This window comes from Capra hircus, chromosome 17 (genome assembly GCF_001704415.2).
Source record: "Capra hircus breed San Clemente chromosome 17, ASM170441v1, whole genome shotgun sequence".
NCBI lineage: Eukaryota > Metazoa > Chordata > Mammalia > Artiodactyla > Bovidae > Capra > Capra hircus.
In genome coordinates, this window is record NC_030824.1 from 41,249,687 (window position 1) to 41,261,129 (window position 11,443).

General features: G+C 41.2%; 2 pseudogenes; one reads left to right on the top strand and one right to left on the bottom strand.

Moving 5' to 3' along the window:
* Window positions 6,624-9,204, bottom strand: LOC102173678 (annotated as a pseudogene).
* On the top strand, window positions 6,799-8,370 carry LOC102173407 (annotated as a pseudogene).

The following is an 11,443-nucleotide window of genomic DNA, read 5'->3' on the forward strand; positions in this document are numbered from 1 at the left end:
GAGTCCCTGTTCTAAACAAATGTGCAAAGTAACATACAGTAGTAGGATGCCATATATGGTTTTCAAAAAGGAGGTGAAATGATAATAGCTAGGGTTTCCCTGGTGGCTCTGACAGTTAAGAATCTCCCTGCAACGCAGGAAACCTGGGTTTGATCCCTAGGTCAGGAAGATCCCCTGTAGAAGGGAATGGCTATCCACTCCAGTATTCTTGCCTGAAGAATTCCATGGACAGAGGAGCCTGGCAGGCACAGTCCATGGGCTTGCAGAGTCGGGATGTGACTGAATGACTAACACACAGATGATACTTCGTAGTACTTACTACGTGCCATACCAGACACCGTTCTCCAAGCGCTTTACGTAGGTGAACTCACTGACACTCAAAACATCTCCATGACTTGGGTACTATAATTATCATTCCCATATTACAGATTTGAAAACAGCGAAGTTGAGTGTCTTGCCTAAAGTCACAAAGCTAGGATTTAAACCCAGGGCGGTTTGCCTATAGATTCTGGAACTTAAGTTTCGCAATATTTCCACAGGAACAGCTAAATGAATGTAAATGCTTAGGAAAAAAGATCAGAAAGATATATACTAAACTGAAAATCATGGTTGTCTTTGGAAAGAAATCAGGAATTGGAGACTGGGCAGGTCAAATATTCCATTAGCTACAATGCTTGAGGGTTTTGTTTCTCCCCAAAGAGATTTCCCCCAGGATAATGATTTCAGATTACTTCTGTTAAATTAATGTAAAAATTATTTTAAAAAATCTTGTGGTCAGTGGAAGTGATTTTACATAAAATCACTAGGTTATGCTCTTCTCCTAAATTTCACATTGACTTTGGTATCTTTGGGAGTAGAAGCATTAATTGTGTTAATCTTTCCTCTTTGTCCATCTCATAACCTCTGATGGAATCTTATTTCAGAGATTAGATAAAAAGCTATTTCAGGTTTTGTCTGGAACAATGGGATGCATATTGGTGAAAGTATTATATTTCATGGCTGAAGTACCTTTCAGAGATACTTCAGAAACTGAAGCCCAGGTAGTCATATCAGATCAAGTATTAAGTATTGAACTAAATCAAGAAGGGATTTGTCATTTAATTACAAAAATGAAGTGGAACTTTAAAGTCTCATGCAGCTACTGCTGCTAAGTTGCTTCAGTCGTGTCTGACTCTGTGCGACCCCGTACACGGCAGCCCACCAGGCTCCCCCGTCCCTGGGATTCTCCAGGCAAGAACACTGGAATGGGTTGCCATTTCCTTCTCCAATGCATAAAAGTGAAAAGTGAAAGTGAAGTCGCTCAGTCGTGTCTGACTCTTAGAGACCCCATGGACTGCAGCCTACCAGGCCCCTTCCCCCATGGGATTTTCTAGGCAAGAGTACTGGAGTGGGGTGCCATTGCCTTCTCTGTTAAAGTCTCATATGTACTAATAATTAGAAAATAGTAGTGTGTTAGAGTTCTCCAGAGAAACAGACCAATAGGAGGTACAGACAGAGGTACGTCTAATCTTCGAATACAGATCTAAATCTCTGGGAAATTATAGATATCTATATATCTACATCTTCTCTCTAGACAGATAGATAGATAATGAGAGAATCAGAATTGGCTTACACATTTGTGGGGACTGGTGAGCCTGAAGTCTTCATAGTTGACCAGCTAGAAACTCAGGTAAAAGTTGATACACTCTGGAGTCTGAAGTCTACGAGGCAGGTCAGCAGGTTGAAAACTCAGGCAGGGTTTATACTGATATGTTGCAGTCTTGAGGCAGAACTGCTTCTTTTTTGCATCATCTTCAACTTATCGGATGAGGCCTACCCTCATTATAGAGAGTAATCTGTTTTACTTCAAGTCAACTGACTTGTAAATGTTAATCACATAACACAAATACCTTCACAGCAACATCTAGACTACTGTTTGACCAAACAACTGGGCATCATAGACTAGCCAATTTGTGTGCATGCGTGTACATCCTCAATCATATCCAACTCTTTGCGGACCCCATGGTCTGTAGCCCCACCAGGCTCCTCTGTCCATGGAGTTCTCCAGGCAAGTATACTGGAGTGGAATACTCGGAATATTGGAATACTGGAATACTTCCTATTCCAGGGGAATCTTCCCAACCCAGGGATTGAATCTGCGTCTCTGGTGTCTCCTGAGTTGGTAGGCAGATTCTTTATCACCATGCCACCTGGGAAGCCCCAGCCAGGTTAACACAGTTAACCATATGAGTAAAGTCTAATTTGAACTAAATTCTGACTGCTCAAAAATATATGTTAGAGATATGCCAGTCTAGTGATTTTTTTCCATTAAAAAAAATCTTTATTGAATTTGTTACAATACTGTTTCTTTTTTGTTGTTTCTTTTTTTTAAATTTATTAATTTTTTAATTGAAGGATAATTGATTTACAGAAAGTCTAGTGATTTTTTCACTTAGGATGACTGACGTTCTAATTTGCTTTAAAAGATTCAGTCATTTGAAAAAAACACATTTGAATAGTGCATTTGCAATATATTTAGCTATCCTAATTACCAGTTTTGCTTAACACAAACTAGGTTGTGAGATAATTCTGAATTATTTCATGGCAGTCGAAATAAGGTTAACTAAAACAATGCACACAAATCTGTAAAGCTAACAGTAAACACACTGAACTCATTGCTATAATCATGCATTTTCACATTTGGTCTTAGTTAAAGATAGCTAGCCTAGATACAATGTGACTATGCTTTACAGTGAAACTGGTCAGTAATGAGGTGTGTTCAACTTGATAAAATCACTCACTTCTCTCTGACATCTCATCTGCAAGTTACACAAATGGTTAACTAAGTTACGCCAATGATTTCAGGATAATCTCAACCTGAATGTGGATTCTAAATAAATTATGAGTTGGGCATTTGAGAATATTAATAAATATGGATCTGTTGCCCCTGGCATTATTGCTGAAGTTTAGTATTGCCTTGATGCTCTGTTAGTAAACACATCAATTCTTTGTTACTGGTAAACTGAAGAAAAACTAGTGTCATTAGAATTATCAATTAAATTAACAAAAGGTTGTTACCTTCAGATAAGAACAAAATTATATACCACCTAAAAGACATTTAAATGTCTTTCTGCCACTGCAAAGGAAGGAATAGTGTGTGGTGTATGCCATGGAGTTGGTGGCATTTGTCTTGTTTCTTATCTGTGGGATAGGTATTATTAGTGTCTCTGAAGAGACTAACAGGAAAATTGTTGCTGTTCAGTCACTTAGTAGTGTCCAACTCTTTGTGACCCCATGGACTGCAGCACACCAGGCTTGCCTGTCTTTCACCATCTCCTCAAACTCAAATTCATGTCCATTAAGTTGGTGATGCCATCCAACTATCTCATCTGCTGTTGTTCCCTTCTTCTCCCGCCTTCATTCTTTCCGAGCATCAGGAGTCTTTTCCAATGAGTCGGCCTTTTTATCAGTGGTCAAAGTATTGGAGCTTCAGTTTCAGCATCAGTCCTTTCAGTGGATATTCAGGGTTGATTTCCTTTAGGATTGACAGGTTTGATCTCCTTGCAGTCCAAGCGACTCTGGAGAGTCTTCTCCAGCACCAGTGTTGGAAAGCATCAATTCTTTGGGGCTCGGCCTTCTCCATTGCCCAGCTCTCACATCTGTACATGACTACTGGAAAAACCTTCTCCATTGCCCAGCTCTCACATCTATATAGCTTTGACTATATGGACCTTTGTATGCAAAGTAATATCTCTGCTTTTTAATATGCTGTCTAGGTTGGTCATAGCTTTTCTTCCAAGGAGCAAGCGTCTTTTAATGTCATGGCTGCAATCACCATCCACAGTGATTTTGGAGCCCAAGAAATTAAATTCCGTCACTCTTTCCATTGTTTCTCCATCTGTTTGCCATGAAGTGATGGGACCAGATGCCATGATCTTTGGTTTTTGAATGTTGAGTTGCAAGCCAACTTTTTCACTCTCTTCTTTTCCCTTCATCAAGAGGCTCTTTAGTTTCTCTTCGCTTTCTAACATAAGGATGGTGTCATCTGCATATCTGAGGTTATTGATATTTCTCCTGGCAATCTTGATTCCAGCTTGTGCTTCATCCACTCAGGCATTTCACATGATGTATTCTGCATATAGTTAAATAAGTAGGTTGACAATATACAGCCTTGATGTACTCCTTTCCCAATTTGGTACCAGTCCATTGTTTCATGTCCAGTTCTAACTGTTGTTTCTTGACCTGTATACAGGAGGCAGGTCAGGCGGTCTGGTATTCCCATCTCTTTAAGGATTTTCCACATTTTATTATGATCCACACAGTCAAAGGCTTTAGCATAGTCAGTGAAGCAGTTGTTCTGGAATTCTCTAGCTTTTTCTAAGATCCAATGGATGTTGGCAATTTGATCTCTGGTTCCTCTCCCTTTTCTAAATCCAGCTTGTACATCTGGAATTTCTCGGTTCATATACTGTTGGAACCTAGCTTGAAGGATTTTGAACATTACTTTGCTAGCATGTGAAATGAGTGCAATTGTGCAGTAGTTTGAACACTCTTCAGCACTGCCTTTCTTTAAGATTGGAATGAACATTGACCTTTTCCAGTCCCGTGACCACTGCTGAGTTTTCCAAATTTGCTGACATATTGAGTGCAGCACTTGAACAGCATCAGTATTTGAAATAGCTCAGCTGGAATTCCATCTAGCTTTGTGTGGAGTGATGTTTCCTAAGGCCCAGTTGATTTCACACTCCAGGATGTCTGGCTCTATGTGAGTGATCATACCATTATAATTATCTGGGTCATTAAGATCTTTTTTGTATAGTTCTTCTGTGTATTCTTGCCACCTCTTCTTAATGTCTTCTGCTTCTGCTAGGTCCATACCGTTTCTGTTCTTTATTGTGCCTATCTTTGCATGAAATATTCCCTTGGTATCTCTAATTTTCTTGAAGAAATCTCTAGGCTTTCCCATTCTATTGTTTTCCTCTATTTCTTTGCACTATTGACTTAAAAAGCCTTTCTTATCTCTCCTTGCTAGTCACTGGAACTCTACATTCAAATGGGTGTATCTTTCCTCTTCTCCTTTGCCTTTTGCTTCTCTTCTTTACTCAGGTATTTGTAAGCCCTCTCAGACAACCATTTGGCCTTTTTGCGTTCCTTTTTCTTGGGGATGGTTTTGATCACCACCTCCTGAACAATGCTGTGAATCTTCGTCCATAGTTCCTCAGACACTCTTGTCTATTAGATTTAATTCCTTGAATCTATTTGTCACTTCCACTGTATAATCATAAGGGGTTTGATTTAGGTCATACCTGAATGCCCTAGTGGCTTTCCCTCCATTCTTCAATTTAAGTCTTAATTTTCCAATAAGGAGTCAGCTCCCAGTCTTGTTTTTGCTGACTGTATAGAGATTCTCCATCTTTGGCTACAAAGAATATAATCAACATATTGATCATCTGGTGATGTCTAATAGGAAAATTGAGTGAAGTGAAGTCAGTCAGTCGTGTCCGACTCTTTGCGACCCCATGGACAGTAGCCTACCAAGCTCCGCCGTCCATGGAATTTTCCAGGCAAGAATACTGGAGTGTGCTGCCATTTCCTTCTCCAGGGGATCTTCCCAACCCAGGGATCAAACCTGTGTCTCCTGCATTGCAGACAGATGCTTTACCGTCTGAGCCACCAGGGAAACCCAATAGGCTCATAAATTCAGAAACTTGCTCAAGGTCATCAGAAAACAGCAGATTCCCTTCAAGGCCTAAACGCTTCCTCTAAGACCCAGCTGAAGGAACTAAAATGTTTGCTCTGGTGTTTCTTCACATAACAAAGGTGATTTATTCTTATCATCTTGTGTTTGTCTCCTTTCTCACCTTTAGCACAGTACTAAGTGTAAAGGTCTTTCCCCACAAATAAGGCATTTCTTTCCAGGTGAGCGCAGCAGGTGGGACTGTTTTCAGTATGCTTTTATTACTTTGCAGTTTGTCTTTGGTTAGATCAAATTTAAACTTGTGTCTCGCCTTACTTGCCTTCTTCTGCATCACCACTGGAATAGACCAGGAGCTGCAATCAGTGCCACAGTGATGGGAATGTTGGGGGTGGAGACCAGGGGTCATTGTGGGAGAGTGCAAACAACGCCCTGGGTGGGGTTTCAAGGCACTGATGAGTGTTTTTAGTTATAAGAGAAAAGAAAAGGGAGTCCTCTCCTTTCCTCTGGTTTTCCTTTGCTCACCTCTTCAGTGAAGCCTGTAAGCTGTTGTTCCTGCAAATTTTATTTAAATAGGCACTCAGGTCAAAATTGCTCTATGGTGCTTGTGCCTTGATTTAGTCATGAAGATGAATCTGTATTCTGCTGTCATATATCATTGCTAGATGTGAATAAGACTATATGGTTCTTCCCTTGAATTGTATTTATAAACTAAAGGGTACTAGAGATTATCTAGTCCAGTGATTTTCTCACATTTTTTTTTTAATAGCACAAAAACCTTTTCAAACTTATTTCTAAGCCTACAAACAAAACAAAGAAGAGGTGCTGCTCTGATGTAGCTCTTAGGCTCTTTTCTCAGTTCTGTCTCTTTTTTTTTTTTTTAAGGGATGACTGACAAATGTATTTCTTTTTATTGTTTTCTCTAACGTATTTCAGAAACTGAAGTGTTTTATTTTATTCCACTGTTGGCCATTGTTTGAGCCCTACACACTCCCTTTCCTTTCACCTTAAAGGGAGCGCCTTTGTGTGTAGCCACGCATTCATCATTAGTGTAGAGATCACGCTGGATCTGCCCCGAAATCGTCTTAGGATTTAGCTCCTTGTCATGGTGGGCAACCGTCGCCATGAATCTGACCAACAGTGTGCTGCAGAGCTTCCGCGTCGCCAAGGTGTTCCACGAAAACTCTGACAAGATCAACTGCTTCGACTTCAGCCCCAACGGGGAGATGGTCATCTCGAGCAACGATGACAACTCCATCGTGCTCTATGACTGCCAGGAGGGCAAACCAAAGAGAACCCCGTACAGTAAGAAATACGGTGTGGATCTCATCAGATACACTCATGCAGCAAATACAGTAGTTTAGGCTTCCCTGGTGGCTCAGACGGTAAAGCGTCTGCCTACAATGGGGGAGACCCAGGTTCAATCCCTGGGTCGGGAAGATCCTCTGGAGAAGGAAATGGCAACCCACTCCAGTACTCTTGCCTGGAAAATCCCATGGATGGAGGAGCCTGGTAGGCAACAGTCTATGGGATCACAAAGAGTCGGACACGACTGAGAGACTTCACTTCACTTCACTGTGGTGTTGGAGAAGACTCTTGAGAGTCCCTTGGACTGCAAGGAGATCCAACCAGTCCATTCTAGAGGAGATCAGTCCTGGGTGTTCTTTGCAAGGAATGATGCTAAAGATGAAACTCCAGTACTTTGGCCACCTCATGCGAAGAGTTGACTCATTGGAAAAGACTCTGATGCTAGGAGGGATTGGGGGCAGGAGGAGAAGGGGACAACAGAGGATGAGATGGCTGGATGGCATCACTGACTCGATGGACGTGAGTTTGATTGAACTCCAGGAGTTGGTGATGGACAGGGAGGCCTGGCATGCTGCAATTCATGGGGTCACAAAGAGTCGGACACGACTGAACAACTGAACGGAACTGAACTGAACAGCTCTAACAAAAGAGACGATACTGTTCGTTACCTGTCCTTGCATGACCTCAAATATATCAGGTACTTTCCTGGACATCGCAAAAGGGTGGTGGCCTTGTTCATGTCACCTGTGGATGACGCTTTCATTTCTGGGTCTCTTGATAAGACCATTCGGCTCTGGGATCTCCGCTCTCCTAACTGCCAGGGTCTCATGCATATACAGGGCAAGCCAGTTTGTTCTTTTGATCCAGAAGAATTAATTTTGCTGCAGGTGTCAATTCTGGAATGGTCAAACTTTATGATCTCTGCTTTTTTGATAAGGGGCCATTTGCGACATTTAAGATGAAGTATGATTGGACTTGTGAGTGGACAGGGCTTAAGTTCAGCAATGATGACAAGCTCATCCTCATCTCCACCAACGGCAGCTTCATCCGTCTGATTGATGCATTCAAGGGAGTGGTGATGCATGTTTGGGGGTTATGCTGAAAGCAAGGCTGTCACATTGGAGGTCTCATTTACCCCAGACTTCCAGTTTATTATGATTGGTTCAGAGGATGGCAATATCCATGCTGGAATAGAGAGAGTGGTATAAAAGTAGCTGTATTGGATGGCAAACACACAGGCCCCATTACCTGTTTGCAGTTCAACCCCAAGTTCATGACCTTTGCCAGCGCTTGTTCTAACATGGCCTTCTGGTTACCCACCATTGATGACTGACCTGCATGGTGCTTGGCTGTTTTCTGTACAGTGAGGGGTGGCAAGTAGGAAAAAACTCAGAGGGGACAAGATAATAGTGGGATTGGATCATTTGACTGGACTGGAAAGCATCCTTCCACATGGCCTTCCCAAGAATGTGCTATACATCTGCTCAAAAGAAGAAAGTTACTTTGCCGAGCTTCTTACAAAAGTAATTCTGTCTCCAGAAACAGATTCATTAGGAGGTGCCAAGATTTCAACTTTCCCTGGTGAACTTTCACACATCACCATTGCCTGAGACAAAGTAAACCCACCATCTGATTTTGCATCTGTTAAGAGGAACATGCTCCACCAGGCCACTGACCACTGTTCTTGGGGCTCCAACATCTACTTCATCTACATACAAAGAATCTGTATCAGGGTGTTTTCTGGCAGTGATGATACACCCAATTCGAAGATCCAGATGGGGAAACATCAACAGGCTTAGAATCAGCTACTGGTTGCCGTTTTTTCTCTTTTTTCTCCTTTCTTTTCAGTTTTCTCTTTCATCTTTTCTTCTCCTCCTCCTCCTCTTTTACTTGTTCTTTAGCACCAGAAGATATGGTTGCTATTGGTATAGATTGTATCTCATTTTCAGAAACTGTAGAATCAGCTTTTAGTGGAGTACCAGATGGAAATGGTATTTTACTCCATTTTGAATTTCTGCCTTAATTAGCTCATTTTAGTCCTTCTTCAATTTAGCATTTTCAACTCGAAGTTTCTTCTCTAAGTTGTCTGCAAAATTTCTTTCTCCTTAATTAGAGCAATTTGCTGCTTCAATAATTTGATCTGCTTCTGCACCTTTCTGCTACAATCACTTCAGAACAGCATCTCTGGTTGCCATTTTTGCCAAGAAATGGTAGAAAATCATGTATCAGTGGACTGAGGCACCTCAGCAGCCTCAGCTGGGAGTGAGTAAGAAGTGCCGCCCCTCAGTTCCTAATATTTCCTTGGAGCCCTCATTTAAAGTTTATTGATTTAGTCTACCCTCTCATTTTATGAACTAAAAATTCTGAACAAATATTGTGTCTAGCTAGCACTGTACTAAGTTTAGAAAAAGTGTGCTTAGTCGCTCAGTCCTGTCTCTTTGTGACCCTATGGACTGTAGCCCACCAGGCTCCTCTGTCCATGGGGGTTCTCCAGGCAAGAATACTGGAGTGGGTTGCTATGCCCTCCTCCAGGGGATCTTCCCAACCCAGGGATCAACCCTAGGTCTCCCATATCGCAGGCAAATTCTTTACTGTCTGAGCCACTAGGGAAGCCCAAGAATACTGGAGGGGGTGGTCCACACGTTCTCCAGGGGATCTTCCCAACCCAGGAATTGAACCAGGGTCTCCTGCATTGCAGGTGGATTCTTTACCAGCTCAGCTACCAGGGAAGCCCTTAGGAAAAACACTGGGCCTAAAATATGGGTATGCTCTGGTCCCTGGTTTATCAGGGAAGGCAGATGATTACAGCACAATATGAACTCAGTGATACAGAATTACCTGTGAAACTTGGAGCCATGGAACTGGGGCTAATTCAGTCTGGGGGTGAATTCAGAGTGTGAGCGAGTCTCTATGACTGCGCCAATTAGCTAGGAGGGCAGTTAAAACTTGGAAAGGTGTGGGGAAGAGTATTATATAGACTGAAAAATGGAGTGGGTAAGTAGCTAGAGGTATATTCTGGAAGCTACTAGGCATTTTATGTAATAGTTCAATGGGAACTGATGAAGAGGCCTAAGCCCTCCCTGTCTTGAAATTGAAAGTTAAGGTGGTATCACTTAAGGCCTTGAGGTACGGAAACAAAGAGGTCAAATTTATTTCAGATTGCCCACAGGGACAATGACCTTGATGAGAACTAGCAGAGAGGTAGGAAGACAAGCCAGGAGAGTCAAGAGCAGGAGCTCTCTGATAAGAGAACATGAGAGCAGAGGCAAGTCTGGGAGGAAAAGGATGCATCACATTGAGGTTCCAGGTACAGATGTCCAGCATGATCAGATGGGTATCTAAGGGGAAAAGCCTAAGTGGTTAGGACTCCAAGCTTTTACTGCTGACAGTGCAGGTTTAACCACTCGTCAGGGAACTAAGACCCCGCAAGCCTCTTAGTGCAGACAAATAATAAAAAGAGATGTGGGAAGAAGTTTGAGATTAAATTAAGAGATTGCTTAAACTAATTTTGCTTCTCATTTTTCTTAACCTTTTTCTGTATACTAAACATATATTACTTTTCTAAATGGGAAAATGCATAAAGTCTGTTATCTTCCAGCTTTGCTCTTTAACCCAACTGGCAACATACCATGTAATAACCTGCATTTTCACTAACAATACTATGCAGCCACTAAAAATCATGATTGCGAAAGAAAAATGCAACAATTTACCAGTTTTCTTACACTAAACTTTACAATTTGGTTTAGTTGGACTCTAGATACAGTAAAACAGAAAAATCTCTTGTGAATAGTGTTCACAGCATGTTAAGTGCTTTCTTGAATGGAGTAATCATAGGCACTCCTAACGTTTTGTTACCATTGATGGCAGAACAAATGCAAACCGGAAATATCTAGCCGTGTCTCATCAGAAACGTAACTCACAAGTGTGTCTGAGAAGTTTCACGCTTTTCTGACATTGCCTGGGAATGATGAATTTTGCCTAAAAACAGTAACGAAAAGTTGGGTGGTTTTCCTTTGAACTTCCTTGCCACAACAAATAGATCATACTCTGTGATTACTATCACCTAGCAGATTGATAGCTGACCTACATGGAACATACATACTCAAAAGCTATCAATGAACATTTGCTACTTTTAATTCATTACAAGAAAAGAACCATGCTCATTTCAGTAACTTATTTTCATTATGCTCAAAGCAATTTACACATTTAATAAATTATTTACTATTACCCAGCTTATTTTTTTAAACCATTAAGAAACTGAAGTATAATTTACAATGTTGTGTTAGTTTCAAGTGTACAATAGATTGTTATACATATACGTTATGTATATATACTTTTTCAAATTATTTTCCATTATAGGTTGTTATAACCTATTGAATATACTTCTTGGTGTTTTACAGGTCCTTGTTATTTATCTCTTAATTAGACACCTAACTTATTCCCTCCTCCCTTCCCCTTTGG